General features: G+C 48.9%; 1 protein-coding gene across 1 annotated transcript in view; it reads right to left on the bottom strand.

Moving 5' to 3' along the window:
• Positions 1-14,609, bottom strand: part of LOC115482081 (synaptonemal complex protein 1-like) — a 265,107-nt gene that overhangs the window by 245,952 nt on the left and 4,546 nt on the right. The gene's annotated exons all lie outside the window — the stretch shown is intronic.

Here is a 14,609-nt window from a genome sequence, read left to right as displayed (position 1 = left end):
CAGCTCGACCCCAAAGAGCAGCTTGCCTTTAAAAGGCAATCTAGCCAGGCGGGATTTAGAGGCGTGGTCAGCAGACCAATGTTTCAGCCAAAGCCACCGCCGCGCAGAGACTGTCTGAGCCATGCCTTTAGCTGAGGCTCTCAAGACATCATACAGCAAGTCTGCCAAATAGGCTAAGCCCGATTCCAGGGCCGGCCAATCAGCCCTCAAGGAATGATCCGAGGGGGAAGCCCGCTGCACCATAGTCAGGCACGCCCTGTCCATATAGGAACCGCAAACCGAGGCCTGCAAACTTAAAGCAGTCGCCTCAAAGGACGACCTTAAGGCCGCCTCCAATCTTCTGTCTTGGGCGTCCTTTAGGGCCGTGCCACCTTCCACCGGCGAAGCCGTTTTCTTAGTCACCGCAGTGATTAAAGAATCCACGGTAGGCCCCAGATAGGCCTCACGTTCACATTCAGGCAAAGGATAGAGGCGGGACATAGCCCTAGCCACTTTGAGGCTCGCTTCCAGGACATCCCATTGAGCCGAAATTAAGGTGTGCATGGCATCATGCACGTGGAAGGTTCTAGGCGGGCGCTTCGTCCCCAGCATAATGGCAGAGCCAACAGGGGCTGAGGGAGAGACGTCCTCCGGAGAGGAAATCTTCAAAGTGTCCATGGCCTGTAACAACAGGTTGGGCAAATCCTCTGGGCTAAAAAGCCGCGCTGCAGAGGGGTCATCCGCTCCATCCGAGCGGGGATCTATCTCCTCCAAGGAATCCGCAAAGGACCGTTGGGAGACCTCAGACACGCTGCCCTCATCTACATCGGAGGAGACAAAGTCCTCCAAGGCCTGGGAATCAACCGGGCGTTACCTCTGGGAACCTCAACCTCTTTACCAGACGAGGGAGCAGGGGCAGCGTTTGCATGAGGAAAGCCTGATGCAGCAGCAAAACAAACTCGGGGGAGAAACCCCCCAGACTGTGCACTTCCGCAGCCTGGGCAACAGCCCTAGACGCACCCTCAACCGGCGCTCGCAAGAGCGGGGGAGAGACATGCTGCGCATCCAAAATGGCATCCGGCGCGACACTCCTCGAAGGAGCCGCGCGGGAAGAACGGCGCTTAACTTAGCCGCTTTGTGCTGTCGCCCAAATTAAGGGCGTTCATGGCATTAATGTCTCCAACCTCAAGGGCGGCCCACGAAGAAGCCGTCCGAGCCGCGTGGCCGGCCAAGATGGCGGAGGCGAGGAGCGGGGGATGGGCGTTTATGGCGGGAAAAACCGCCACGCCGGAGGAAGGACCGGGACATTCATCGGTCACTAAACTGTCACCCATCAAGGGCGAATCAGGCTGTAAAACCCCCGCATCCCCTCTAGAAGCGCTCCAGCGATCCGGGGAGCGACCCTTTGCGCCCTCGCCCTCCGACGCCATATGCCACGAGGAGAAGAATCGGGGAACCCCCTGCCCGCTATAAAAAGGTAAAATTACCTGCTTGCCGCTCCGAGCTGTAACGAACTGGTGTCCCAGTGAGTAGCTGCAATGAACGTTTAAATAAACGTCGAAATAAACGCCTTTAAGGACGTTTAAAATTTTTTTTTTTTTTTTTTTTTAACGGAGCCAGCGGGAGGGGGGAGAAAAGGAGGGACCTGGCACCACCAGGTTTGCACTTGCTCAAAAGAGCCCTCAACCCCAGGCCTCAACAAAACCTAAGGATTAGGCTTGGAGGCCTAGCCAGAGCTGCTGCTGTGTGTGACCACCACCTGCTGAGATAGAGAACATACTGGGGAGTTTCCGGCAGCACATGACCACATATAGGGAGGCAAAAGTTTGCTCTCTATCTCCACCTGCTGGTAGATGGACACAACCCACCAGTCTATGGATTGATCAGCTTGATGATATGGAAAACACAGTTAATACCAAACAGGCAAACTCTTGGAGCCAATATGCAGAACCTCACTGTTCCTGCTTGGCCAAAGGCAACTGCAACCTTCCCTCACAGTAAAGTAAGCGGGAGGGAATGGTCCATACTGAGCTTGCTCAAGCACATAGAGATCTACCCCTGAATCCGGGGAAAGAACTCCGTGATGCCAAGTAACAGGAGTCATACAGAGCTGGCACAACAACAAGTGGCAGGAGACTGAATTGAGAAGATGAAGTAGGCAGTGCTGTAGGACATCCCACTGTATTGAAGCGTCGTGGAACAGCCAGGGATACCTAAAGGAAACAACACTCTGACAGACTTTAGCCAGGGAGGGCATCTGGACTGGTCTGGTATGATTAAAGGAAAGAAAATTATCAGGTAAGAACATAATTTTTCCTTCCTTGTCATCTATACCAGACCAGTCCAGACTAATGGGATGTAGCAAAGCAGTTTCCCAAAGAGGTGGGGGGGGGGGGGGGGGGGGAAGAAGAATGCAGAAGGTTGAAAAATCATCAAAGCTATACACACAGCAAAAAACTGATCAGCAGAAAAGGATTCAAATATCCGAACCACCAGGCTACCAAAATGGAACCGAGTTAGACACTAGGAACTGAAACTGTAGGACGTAAAACAAATGTCCTGAGCAAAAAAAAAAATTACATACCCCTGTCCCGAGAGTAGTAAAAGAAGCAGCAAAAGATACTCATGCTAAAGGACCCCCCTTGGAAGGAAAGCAACAGTCGTATCCGAGCAACAAGGAGAAGAACTGTCTCTCCTACACCAGGATCCACTTCTCCAAACCCTGGCATGACAAAGACTAACTCCCAAACCTGCCGGTCTGCCTTGAGTGCAAGATGGTCGGATGAAGCAACCCTAACAAGTACTAGGAGCATGCAACCCCAAACAGTATGCCACACTTCATAGAAGAAAGGAAGCAAGGCCCAGGAACCACCCAGACCCGTGCCCATGGAGAGAATCAAACTCCACAGAGCAAGCAACTGGAGCGCTAGTCTCTCCAGAACCATGAAGAAAAAGGGCAGCAGCATACCAGGGTACAACCATAGAAAGAGTACTCCTCAACCAGCTCGCTCTGGACTTAGGGATGAAAGAACAGAGCCAAGAGAACAAAAGGAGACAAAAAAGAGAGTAGAGAGCCACACTGTGGAGAAAAGACCCCCAAGGTGCCAAGAGGCCACAAAAGGAGCACAGATAATTCAAACTCCAGCAATGGATAAGCTTCTCGCCAGCCACCAAGAGGCTACGGCAAGAAAAGGTGCCACAGGATTGGTAGCTAACAGGAGACAAGACAGCCTTGTCTAGCAGTCTAAACTGCGGTATGCCACAGCTGCTGAGAAGTTACTGTATCCAACCCACAGAAAAAAGCTGGGGTTGACCGACAAGGTGAAACAGTGCCCAACAGGCAAAGGTGAAAATATGCTCCGCAGTCAGAGACTGAAATGTGCTCAAGGGACAGAAAAGAAGCTGCGCTCATCAAGCAGAGTAGGATCTGTGCTCAACGAGAACAAGCGGATTTGCACTCAAAGCACACAAACTGAGCCACACACCACAGGCAGAGAAAGAGTTGCACACCTCTGGCAAAGATAGAAATGCACTGAACAAGCAGAGTAACAGACAGAGGATGAGCAGTGCCCCACTGAAAGAGCTGGACGTTAGAGGTACCTGCAGAACTGAAGCTGCGGTAGCGATGGAACAGTGTATATATCGCAGACAAGGAGCTGCTTTCCACAGGCAAACAAGGAGTTGCGCTCCGGATGCCAGCAAGGAGCTGCGCTCCTGACACCAGCAAGGAACTGCGCTCCAGACGCCAGCAAGGAGCAGTGCTCCACACGCCGACAAGGAGCTATGCTTCCTACGCAGACATAAAGCTGTGTAGCATCTGCAGTCACAGAGCTGTACTCCACTTCACCCAATTTGCAGAGAAGAGTTGTGCTAATATAGAGATGGAGCTAAACTCAACATGTGGTGGAGCTGCGCTCTGCACGCAGACAGGGAGCTGCATTCCATACGCAAAGAGAGAGCTGCATGCCACACACAAACAAGGAGCTGCGTTCCACAGGCAGACACAGAGATATGTTCTACACGCAGACACAGGACTGTGCCCCATGCTGAGACCTGCAGAGAAAGAACTACACTCAACATGTGAGAATGGAGCTGCGTTCAACATGCAGAGATAAAAGGTTGCAGAATAAGCAGCGACGGAACTTCACTCAACATGCCATGATAGAGCTGTCCTCAACATACTCCGATAGAGCTAAAGCCAACCTGGAACTGTGGAACTGTGCCCAGAATGCAGCAATGGAGCCGTGCCCAACATGGAACAGTGGAACTACATGGAATAATGAAGCTGTGCTCAACATGCAGCGATGGAGCAGCGCTCAACATACAACGATGGAGCTGTGCTCAACATACAGTGATGGAGCTGTGCTCAAATGCAGTGATGAAACTGCGCTCAACATGCAGCGATGGAGCTGTGCTCAAATGCAGTGATGAAACTGCGCTCAACATGCAGTGATGGAGCTGTGCTCAACATACAGCGATGCAGCTGTGATTAAAAAATGCAGTGATGAAACTGCGCTCAACATTCAGTGATGGAGCCGTGCTCAACATGCAGCGATGGAACTGTGCTCAACATGCAGCGATGGAGCTATGCTCAACAAGCAAAATGCATAGATGGCGTCCCGGTGAACAGCCAAAGAAGGTGCTGCCAGGAGGCCAACAGGAAAGGAGCACAACTTGTGGAAATGCAGACCTGGCGCTGCACTCCCCTGGCCCAGAGGGACTAAAACTACAAGAAGAGAAAGCCCCATGCCCCAAGAGACACTCTCGGCCCTCAAGTGGTATCTGAGCCACAATGACCGCACCTCCTAGGCAACCGATATGGAGCAGCAGTCAACGTAGAGAAAGAACTTCCACCAAGAGGGAGGTAAGCATCACGGAGCTGGAATCCTCAGACCACACGGAGCAAAATGCAGCCGTAGGCAGTGAGGAAGAAACAACTCTTGCCAGGCCAGGAACAAAGAGGAAGCTGGCCACTAACACCAAACTGAGGAAAAACCAGCTAAGGGAGAGTCAAACTCCAGACCTAGAACAGATCCACTTCCTTGCAGAAAAGTAGAGAAAAGTGCACAGCTAAGAGGCGATAATCCAGATGCACAGCAATAGATCTGCTAAGCAGGAAAGGACTGTGCCCCTTACAGAAAAAGGAAGGAGTGCCAAATGTGCCAGGAGAGAGACGCCTGAAACTAGAAAAGGCAAAATCCACCTGTGCCAGGCTAAAACTCCCAACCGAAAGCAAGGGAAGCAAGGAAGAGCTGTGGCAAACTAGTCCTAAAAAGGCACATTCCCGTAAAGAGACACTGAACTAAGTCCAAGCAAAAGAATGGGGCTCCCGAGGGTACTCAGAAGAGGAATTTGAGCTAGCAGTTGCACACCAAGGGCAACTCGGACCCCTACCAGAAGGAAAGTACCCTGCAGACAAACCAGAGCAGACAGGAAGGATCCACGGGGCCGAGAGAACCAGAACCTCCCTATGGAAGGGAGGAAAAACTGCTGCCAAAACAAGAATCAAATAGCAGGGGCGTCTCAAGCAAGATGTCAGAAGCGGCAGAGACCAGACGGTCTGAAAAAGAACTGACCAACAGCAGCATAAGGCTAACAGGAATGAAAAAATAGCCCTGGACTAAAAAGACTGAACCTGCAGCCAAACCTAGCCAGCGAGAGACTTCCCACACTTTGGAAATGGCAGACTAAGATCTCCGAACCGCAAAGGTACAAGTTCCAGCAATGGGGCCGCCCTCTGAACCAGCCACCATCTAGGACTGTGAAGAAGAAAAAAACAATTGAGTTTCGTGATCCAGACACGAGCCGTGTCCCGCAAAAAAAGTCAAAGCAACTGGTACCAGCTCAGAAGGGTCCAAGAACAGAATCAGATGCCGGCCAGCAAAATTCAAAGAAACTTCGCAAGCAGCCCCCTAGAATACATCGCCAAAGGCGGGAAAATAAATCAGGTAACAGGCAAGAGAAAGAAGGAAAAACAAAGTTTCTTCTTCTTTTTTTTTTTTAAACAACCTTCCTCACTAGTGATAGGAATTAAAAACGGTTTACCTCAGAGGGAGAAAAGGAGGGAAAAACAGTTTCCTTTTTTATAAACAGCCTTCTTCACTGTGACAGAAATTAATAAAGGTTTACCTCAGAGGCAGAAAAGGAGGGAAAAAACAAAGTTTCCTTTTTTTTTTTTTAATAAACAACCTTCTTCACTAGAGACAGGAATAAATAAAGGCTTACCTCAGAGGCAGAAATTCAGATATACCTTCCACCACAGAAGAGAATAACCCCACAGGGGAGACAAGTTACTCCATGCCACAATCAACCATCACCCTGCTAGAAAGACAGCCAGGGAAGGTAGGGGAGGGGAGGGAACCAGGGTCACTGGATATCACCCTAGCTGGCAGATGAGGAACTCAGGACCACTGAGTATCATCTAAAACTAGCCCCAACACGGCTACCAGCACACCCCTGGCTCCACTGTCACCAGAAGAATCTGGGACAGGAGCTACCAGCCAGCAATCCAGAGCAACTGCACGATCCGTCCACCATCCGCTAGGAGACAGAGAAAATACTGAACATTCCAGGCTGCACGATACCCTTAAGGGGCGGTTTACTTGAAACTATTTTCTATGTCTCCTTCCGCTGGTAGATGGACATAACCCATTAGTCTGGGCTGGTCTGGTATAGATGACAAGGAAGTGTTGGTTACTATGCTCTCTCCCTCTGCAACATCTCTAGAAACACACAAACCCGGAAGTGGAGGATCTATGATAGAATGACATCCATAAAATGGTCTCATAGCAAACAATGACCCTAAAATTGTTCTGAATCAGCATTCCATTAACAGTGCTTACTCATTTACAATACTTACTCATTTAGTAGATCTTTATTTTCATGCATTTCATCCTCCAGTTTCAAACTCAATTTTTCATTTTCAAACTAAAATGCATTTTATTTAAATTAGAGATTGGTTTAATTAGCACTAATAAAGCTAATATTTACCTACACTAATAAAGCAAATATTTACCTACTTTATCAACAACATTAAAATAATATCATTCATGAAAAGATATTTAATGGGCATCAAAGTGTGGGCTTGCCTGGGCACCAGTAGTAACCAGGGCATCTCTGCAGGCCTGATCTCAGTGTGTCTGGGGGAAGAGACACATGATGTTCCTCCAGTTCTTCCACTCAACCTGACAGCAGCATGGCTCACCCAGTAAGTTGCACAGGTCTGCCTACTTTGACATAATAAGCCTCACAGCTGGATGGAGGGGGAGGGGGTGCTTCCAATGTTCTAGCACTTGACCTATTGGGTCTGGCATCCTCAGCTGGTCACTGCTGGTGAAGTAATGTGCCAGATACAACAGTATCACTCCCAAGACTACTTCTCATTGGCCGGGCACCCAAGCGGGGTGGAGAGCCAAACCTCTTCCTCCTTCATGTGTGCGATAGCATTCATTCACCTCTCTTTTCCTCATTCCAATCAGTGGTCAGGGTTATAGAATGAAACTATTTGGTTAAGTACATAGGGGGCAATATTCAGGTGGCGGCAAGCGGCAGTTTGTAGTTTTTTAAAAACTAGCTGAATTAGACACTAACATTTAGTGTCAGCCCCTATCTGTGTATTAGCACTGATCATCCAGGCCTGGGGTGGGGGGGCGCAAGGAGTTACTTGGATACCACTGGTGTTCAGCCTTTTTGTTCACCTAAGTTAACTGGATATCAATATCAGCGGTGCCCAGAAAACTCCCAGCTCTGCACCAATTATGCCCCCGGAAAGTGCCAGGCCATCTACCTGAATTTTCAGCCACACTTTTCAGGTTAAGTGCCACAGAAAATTTGGGATAGACTGGCTGAGAGGGTGCTATCTGGGTAGAAGCCACTCCAACACAGATAACTCCATTTGAAAATCAACCCCCTAGTTACTAGCATTCATGTTAATCTAGAAAATACTTGCTAATAGTTTGAGTCTATTGTTGAAACTAGCCGTTAAGCCCGTTAAAACGGGCGCGTATTGGAATGTTTTTTTTCCCAAGGCCCCCCTCCCGTTGCAGCTGCAAGGCCCCCTGCCATCCTCCTTCCCTGCCAGCTCCAAGGCCCCCTCTGTCCCTCCCTCCCAGCTCCAAGGCTCCAGTCCTCCCCCCTTCCCAGCTGCAAGGCCCCCTGCCCGCCCTCCCTCCCTCCCTCCCAGTTCCAAGGCCCCAGGCCCTCCCCCCCAGCTCCCAAGGCCCCCTTCCCTCCCTCCCAGTTCCAAGGCCCCCTGCTCTCCCTCACAACTGTAAGGGCCCCATTCCCTCACAACTGTAAGGGCCCCCCTGCCCTCCCTCCCAGTTCCAAGGCCCCCCCCCGTGCCTTCTTCCCAGCCAGCTGGAAGGCCCCCTTCAGTCCAGCCCTCCCAGCTCCAAGGCCCCCCTCCTTCTGAGACCTCCCATGTCCCCTCCCCCCCCCAAGGTAGCCGCTACCCGCCCCCGCCCCCCCTTCACCCGGCCCGGGCCCTCTCTTCGTTATTCAACTTACAGCAGCGCCAAAACAGCAGCAAGCAGCAGCTCCCGTTGGCCTTCCTTCACTGCCTGTGCCTCGCCCTCGTGTGACATCACGTCGGCGAGGGCGGGGCACAGGCAGGGAAGGAAGGCCGACGGGAGCTGAAGCTGAGCTGCTTGCTGCTGTTTCGGTGCTGCTGTAAGTTGAATAACGAAGAGAGGGCCCGGGCCGGGTGAAGGGGGGGTGGTGGCGACTCCGGGGGGGGGGGGGGCGGTAGCGGCTACCTTGGGGGGGGAGCGGTAGCGACGTCAGCGGTTCCCTCCCTCCCCTTCCACGCAGTTTCCCTCTCTGTCCCGCCCCCCTCCTCCCATCATCACGTCTTGACGCGGGGGCGGGACAGAGAGGGAAGTCTCTACTGCGCATTTGCAGGTGAGTCGGTCACTTGCCATTTATAGGTTTGATATTTTGTACCCAACTGTTAATTTGTACCCTGATGTAATACCTGAGTCCAGGGAGAGGGAACAGAGGTGGAGTTTACAACTGGATGATTCAAGGCAGAGGCTGTCTGATGCCTGGATAGGCAGGGGGACCTACAGGGCTAGATGATGGCTCCATCTGAACAGAATGGGCCACCCAGAAAAGCCCAGGCTATGGCATTTCAGATAAGTCATGGCCTTGCTTGTTTGGGGGCAGGCTGGTACATAAAAAGATACCTTCAACATACAATCCTTCTTTGCTGTATGTTAGTTGAATATCATGGTTAGATACAAAAGATTGGGTGCACACGTTAGATTTCCTTATCAGGGCAATCAATAAAGCTGTGGTCTTATTTCCAGTCAAAAACCAGATGTACTATACGTGACTGTCTCTGGAAAAAGGTGAATTAAGTAGCAGATCCAAAATGTATTTGTTTCTGGTGACTTTAGTCACTTTTTCCCAGAGATGGTCACATATTATATTCTGTGAGATCATGGATTGGATCATGTGATCATGATCATGGATCATGTCACAGCTGTATCAGTTATGTAACACAGAAATCCATGATCTTTCATTTTAGCTTAAAATAACTGATGAATCAACCAGTTAAAGTTTTTTTTAATTCCATAGGAATAAAGGTCAAAGCGAGGTTACTCACCTATAGCAGACGTTATCTGAGGACAGCAAGATGAATATCCATACTAATGGAATTACATCACCAACGAAGTCCTAAGACAGAGAAGTTCCTCAGCATTCTCATTCCAGAAGCTTTTAGAAGTGAGCTATTGTGCATATGTGTGCATCTTCGTGCTGGCCAGTGCCACACGGGACCAGTCAGTCTAACATAAAAGCTGATAGAATTCAAATCCACAGTGAGATAGGAGAGGCAGTGTGGATATTCATCCTGCTGTTCTCAGAGAAAGTGAAGTTGTATCAGATGTTCTCTGAGGAAAGCAAGAAACATATTCACATATTTTGATGATATCATCCTGTGGAGCCTGGAGTGGGAAAATCCCATTCTTTTCTAGAAGAATTTATGAGTCCCACCGCTGATGCCAAAACAACGCGGGACCAGCCAGTCTATTAGAAAGCTAGTGAAATACAACCCCTAGGGAAGGTGGGCGGAATGTTTGAATATGTGGTGCCATCCTCAGAGAACACCTGCTACAGTTGAATAACTTTCCCTGAAGACAAGCAGGATATATTTTTCCAAATAAAAAAGGGATAATGAAAGGCCAGTAACAGGCTAAGGTCAAGAACACATCTTTTTTTTAAATTTTATATTGTATTTAACTTTTTTTCCTTTACTATTTTTTAACAGCCTGGAACAGAAACAAAATCGACTTTGGGGTGGGGGGAGGTGAAGTTGGATTCTATAGGACTGAATGAGCAAATTGACTAATCTCACAGTAGTGAGATTTGAATGTATGGACTGAACACCACATTGCAAATCTGAAACTCTAAATGGAGGCTGAACTCAAGTGGGCTACCAACACAGCCATGGCTCAGATATTATGAGCAGAGATATGATCTCTAGAGTCAGCCCAGCTTGGGCGTAAGTAAAGGAAATGCAGTCTGCTAGCCAACTGGACAGAGTGCATTTGTCAATGGCTGTCTCCATCCTGTTAGGGTCAAAGGAAACAAAAAGCTGGGTGGCTGTCTATGGGCTTTAGTCCATTCCAGATAGAAGGCCAAGGATCTCTTGTAATCCAAGATGTATAGTGCGCTTTCGCTGGATGGGCATGGGGCCTGGGAAAGAATGTAGGCAGGATAATTGATTGATTCAAATGGAATTCCGACACAACCTTAGGAAGAAACTTAGGAAGCATGTGCAGAACTACTCTGTTATGATGAAATCTTGTGTAAGGTGGATCAGCTATAGGGCCTGAATCTCACTGATCCTGTGAGCTGCAGTGACTGCCACCAAGAATAAAACCCTCCAGGTCAAAAACTTCAGGTGGCAGATATCAAGTGGATCAAATAGAGCTTTCATCAGCTGAGTGAGAACGGCACTGAGATCCCATGACACAGTGGGAGATTTGACAGGGGGCCTAGTGGTTAGGGTGGTGGACTCTGGTCCTGGGGAACTGGGGAACTGAGTTTGATTCCCACTTCAGGCACAGGCAGCTTCTTGTGACTCTGGGCAAGTCCCTTAACCCTCCATTGCCCCAGGTACAAATAAGTACCAGTATATGTAAGCCGCATTGAGCCTGCCATGAGTGGGAAAGCGCGGGGTACAAATGTAACAAAAAAAAAACCTCTCATGATTCGAACAACTAGAGGTTGTACAAAGATGAGCTTGTCCTCTTCATAGCGATTAAGGCTCAACTGCACTGAGGGAAATCCTAACAGAGTTGGTCGAGACCAGACTCTGAAAAGTGTAGAAGGTACTCAAGCAGTTATAGTATAGGACAGGAGAAAGGGTCTAAGGCCTTGGCTTCACAACAGATGGCAAACCTCCTCCACTTGAAGTTGTAGACCTCTTAGTGGAATCTTTCCTGAAAGCAAGCAGAAGTTGAGATACACCCAGTGGTGTGCTGGAGCAGGCTCTCACAGGCTCGCAAGAGCCGGTTGTTAAGTTTTTAAGAATTTTGGGAGCCGGTTGTTAAAGTAGGGCCCTCCATGGCTACTTTAACAACTGGCTCCCAAACTGTGGGCTTGGGCCCCCTGCTGAATTCTCTTTTACTTTGCTGGTGGGGATGCTGAGCCCTGCCAGCTAAGTAAATAGACTACTGCTGCTCCCAACTCCTTGTTTCCAGCTCTGGGCAGCAGGCTGGGACTTCTCGAGCATATGAGAGAAGTTCCAGCATGCTGCTCAGAGCAAGACGTTGGGAGTGGTGGCAGTCCATTTATTGGCTGCCAGCAAAGGTATGCCTAGAGTGCCCGCACAAAGGGAGGGAGGAGAGAGAGGCAAGTGTTGCTCCCCCCCTCTCCCTGGCCCTTCCAACTGCAGAGCTGGCTACGTCCGGAGAAAGAGCCTGTTGTTAAAAATTTACCAGCACACCCCTGGATACACCCTTGTGCAGGAGGAGCAAATCGACGACTATCCCCTCAACATCCAAGCTGTAAAAGTCAGGGATTAGAGGTAGGGATGGAGAAGAGATCTCTCTTTCTGGGTCATGAGGGTCAGAAAGCAATCCAGTCTCCACAGATCTTCAGAGGCAAACTCCAGAACTAAAGGAAACCAGAAAGTGATAATGAGAATCGGCCAGTAAGGGACAATGAGAATTATGATCCAATTGTCCTGCTTCACTTTCAGCAAAGCTTTTGTTATGAATGGTATGGGAGGATACGTGTAGACAAGACCTGTCCCCAATGAAGAAGGAAGAGAGAGCCAAGGCCAGTCTGCCATGTGATCTCAGTTTGGAGCAGTACTGAAAGACAAACAGAACCAGTGAAGGGGTGCCCCCCTCTCAGACGATCTCCAAAGACACCTCCATACTGAGTGAACACTTGTGAGGCTGTCATCTGCTCAGTTTGTCTGCCAAACTGTTGCATTTCCAAGCTAAGTACGTAACCCTAAGGAGTATCCTGTGACAGAAGGTCGAGGTCCACAAACTGAGCGCTTCCTGACACAGGAGGTACAATCCCATGTCTTCCTGCTTGTTGATGTAATACATTACAACCTGGTTGTCCATCTGGATGAGAACAATTTTGTACATCAGCCAATCTCTGAAAGTCTTTAGAGCGTCACAGACTTCTCAGAGCTTGGAGTTCCAGAAGATTTATGTGCAACTGGGAGAATCACTGACCTTGAATGTGAAGCCCATCTACATGAGCTCCCCAACCCAGGTTGCATGCATCCATTGTCATCGCCATATGTGGAAAGGCAATCTGTAATGGATGTCCCTGGGTCAAATTAGACCAAATTCTCAACCACAAGAGAGACTCCTGGAAGGAAGGGTGACATTGACAACGTATGCCAGATTCCCCATGGCCTGTAATCACTGGGAAGCTAGTGTCTGCTGAGCTGTTCTCAAATGGAGATGAGCCATGGGCACTGTCACAGTTTCCTTAGGAAGTAACATAGTAGATGACGGCAGAAAAAGACCTGCACGGTCCATCCAGTCTGCCCAACAAGACAACTCATGTGTGCTACTTTTGTGTATACCCTACTTTGATTTGTATCTGTGTTCTTCAGGGCACAGACCGTATAAGTCTGCCCAGCACTAGCCCCGCCTCCCACCACTGGCTCTGGCACAGACCGTATAAGTCTGCCCCGCACTATCCCCGCCTCCCAACCTCCAGCCCCGCCTCCCACTATCGGCTCTGCTATCCAATCTCGGTTAAGCTCCTGAGGATCCTTACCTTCTGAACAGGATTCCTTTATGTTTATCCCACGCATGTTTGAATTCCGTTACCGTTTTCCTCTCCACCAGTGAACCAAAGTCAAGGATGTCCAACATTTCTGCCCTAGGTTCATCCTCAACTTCCAATATAAACGAGAAGGCCGATGACAACAGTGATCATAATATGATCAGATTTGATATCGGCTCTGGATAAGTACACAGGAAATCCAATATGTTAGCATTTAACTTTCAAAAAGGAGACTATAATACATAGTAACATAGTAGATGACGGCAGAAAAAGACCTGCACGGTCCATCCAGTCTGCCCAACAAGATAACTCATACGTGCTACTTTTTGTGTATACCCTACTTTGATTTGTACCTATGCTCTTCAGGGCACAGACCGTATAAGTCTGCCCAGCACTATCCCCGCCTCCCAACCACCAGCCCCGCCTCCCAAGAAGGGTGATAAAAAAAACTTGGAGTAGCAGCTGTAGCGGACGTAGCGGAGAGACTGAATGAATTGCTAGAAAAAATGCACTGCATTTGGTTCATATGAATATGATTGAAAGCAAAAGAGCCTCTCTCCACTATCCCATCTTATCTTTGTTTTGTTGTAAGCCTAGTGCTGTAAAGTAAGAAAATTGTTTATGTCTTGTGCATTTTAACCCTTTTAAAAACATCCCAGAGCCAGATCAAATAAAAAAGAGAATCAGTCGCAGAGGAACAACACATCCCTTCCGAGGACAGCAGCACAACTACTATTCCCAGCAGTACACTGCGGCTCCCGGAAGCAGATCCAAGAGGGCTCGGCTCGGCTCTCTGCGTAGACCGTAGAGGCAGCTTGGGAGGGATGGTTAGATCGCAGCCCTGTAAACGTCTACACTGTCTTCGGAAATCCTGCTCCTGTTGTAGGCCTGCGAAGTCGGGTGTAAGTAGATTGCTGGCTTGGGAAGGGGAGTGCGTTTCTGTATATTAATTATAATAAACTGCAGTGATCTTGTGCAGGTGAATCTAGTTTTCAGGAGGTGTATGTGTGCGTTAATGTCCTGATACAATACAGTGAGTCTTTGCACGTGTCACACTTGTTCTCTTTAACACTGCTTTTGACTCGTAACCACTCGCCTCCACCTACCCTCCTCTCTTCCTTCCCGTTCACATTAATTGATTTGATTTGCTTACTTTATTTATTTTTTGTCTATTAGATTGTAAGCTCTTTGAGCAGGGACTGTCTTTCTTCTATGTTTGTGCAGCGCTGCGTACGCCTTATAGCGCTATAGAAATGCAAAATAGTAGTAGTAGTAGTAGTAGTATTTGCTTCGGTCTTCACCGAGGAAGATTTGGGTGGGATACCGGTGTCGGAAATGGTATTTCAAGCGGACGAGTCGGAGAA

This window comes from Microcaecilia unicolor, chromosome 12 (genome assembly GCF_901765095.1).
Source record: "Microcaecilia unicolor chromosome 12, aMicUni1.1, whole genome shotgun sequence".
In the NCBI taxonomy this organism is placed as follows: Eukaryota; Metazoa; Chordata; class Amphibia; order Gymnophiona; family Siphonopidae; genus Microcaecilia; species Microcaecilia unicolor.
Note: the sequence above shows the minus strand (reverse complement) of the source record. Positions and strands in the feature narration are given on the sequence as shown.